Source organism: Oncorhynchus mykiss, chromosome 25 (genome assembly GCF_057628025.1).
Source record: "Oncorhynchus mykiss isolate SJ-2025 chromosome 25, ASM5762802v1, whole genome shotgun sequence".
NCBI lineage: Eukaryota > Metazoa > Chordata > Actinopteri > Salmoniformes > Salmonidae > Oncorhynchus > Oncorhynchus mykiss.
In genome coordinates, this window is record NC_143046.1 from 55,346,028 (window position 1) to 55,348,414 (window position 2,387).

The window sequence follows — 2,387 nt, forward strand, 5'->3', positions numbered from 1 at the left end:
TACAGTATCATAACAACTAGTGATGGTCTTCTCTACCCTACAGTATCATAACAACTAGTGATGTTCTACTCTACCCTACATTATCATAACAACTAGTGATGGTCTGCTCTACCCTACAGTATCATAACAACTGGTGATGGTCTACTCTACCCTACAGTATCATAACAACTAGTGATGGTCTTCTCTACTCTACAGTATCATAACAACTGGTGATGGTCTGCTCTACCCTACATTATCATAACAACTAGTGATGGTCTGCTCTACCCTACAGTATCATAACAACTGGTGATGGTCTTTTCTACCCTAAAGTATCATAACAACTAGTGATGGTATTCTCTACCCTACAGTATCATAACAACTAGTGATGGTCTTCTCTACCATACAGTATCATAACAACTAGTGATGGTCTACTCTACCCTACAGTATCATAACAACTAGTGATGGTCTACTCTACCCTACAGTATCATAACAACTAGTTGTGGTCTTTTCTACCCTACAGTATCATAACAACTAGTGATGGTCTTCTCTACTCTACAGTATCATAACAACTGGTGATGGTATTCTTTACCCTACAGTATCATAACAACTAGTGATGGTCTACTCTACCCTACAGTATCATAACAACTAGTGATGGTCTTCACTACCCTTCTGTATCATAACAACTAGTGATTGTCTAACCTACCTTACAGTATCATAACAACTAGTGATGGTCTGATCCTACCCTACAGTATCCTAACAACTAGTTATGGTCTTCTCTACTCTACAGTATCATAACAACTAGTGATGGTCTTCTCTACCCTACAGTATCATAACAACTAGTGATGGTCTAATCTACCCTACAGTATCATAACAACTAGTGATGATCTACTCTGCCCTACATTATCATAACAACTAGTGATGGTCTAATCTACCCTACAGTGTCATAACAACTATTCATGGTCTACTCTACCTTACAGCATCATAACAACTAGTGATGGTCTTCTCTACCCTACAGTATCATAACAACTAGTGATGGTCTACTCTACCCTACAGTATCATAACAACTAGTGATGGTCTACTCTACCCTACAGTATCATAACAACTAGTTGTGGTCTTTTCTACCCTACAGTATCATAACAACTAGTGATGGTCTTCTCTACTCTACAGTATCATAACAACTGGTGATGGTATTCTTTACCCTACAGTATCATAACAACTAGTGATGGTCTACTCTACCCTACAGTATCATAACAACTAGTGATGGTCTTCTCTACCCTTCTGTATCATAACAACTAGTGATTGTCTAACCTACCTTACAGTATCATAACAACTAGTGATGGTCTTATCCTACCCTACAGTATCCTAACAACTAGTTATGGTCTTCTCTACTCTACAGTATCATAACAACTAGTGATGGTCTTCTCTACCCTACAGTATCATAACAACTAGTGATGGTCTAATCTACCCTACAGTATCATAACAACTAGTGATGATCTACTCTGCCCTACATTATCATAACAACTAGTGATGGTCTAATCTACCCTACAGTGTCATAAAAACTATTGATGGTCTACTCTGTCCTACATTATCATAACAACTAGTGATGGTCTACTCTACCCTACAGTATCATAACAACTAGTCATGGTCTACTCTACCCTACAGTATCATAACAACTAGTGATGGTCTACTCTACCCTTCTGTATCATAACAACTAGTGATTGTCTAACCTACCTTACAGTATCATAACAACTAGTGATGGTCTTATCCTACCCTACAGTATCCTAACAAATAGTTATGGTCTTCTCTACTCTACAGTATCATAACAACTAGTGATGGTCTTCTCTACCCTACAGTATCATAACAACTAGTGATGGTCTAATCTACCCTACAGTATCATAACAACTAGTGATGATCTACTCTGCCCTACATTATCATAACAACTAGTGATGGTCTAATCTACCCTACAGTGTCATAACAACTAGTGATGATCTACTCTGCCCTACATTATCATAACAACTAGTGATGGTCTAATCTACCCTACAGTGTCATAACAACTATTCATGGTCTACTCTACCTTACAGCATCATAACAACTAGAGATGATCTACTCTGCCCTACATTATCATAACAACTAGTGATGGTCTACTCTAACCTACAGTATCATAACAACTAGTGATGGTCTACTCTACCCTACAGTATCATAACAACTAGTGATGGTCTACTCTACCCTACATTATCATAACAACTAGTGATGGTCTGCTCTACCCTACAGTATCATAACAACTGGTGATGGTCTACTCTACCCTACAGTATCATAACAACTAGTGATGGTCTTCTCTACCCTACAGTATCATAACAACTAGTGATGGTCGGCTCTACCCTACAGTATCATAACAACTGCTGATTGTC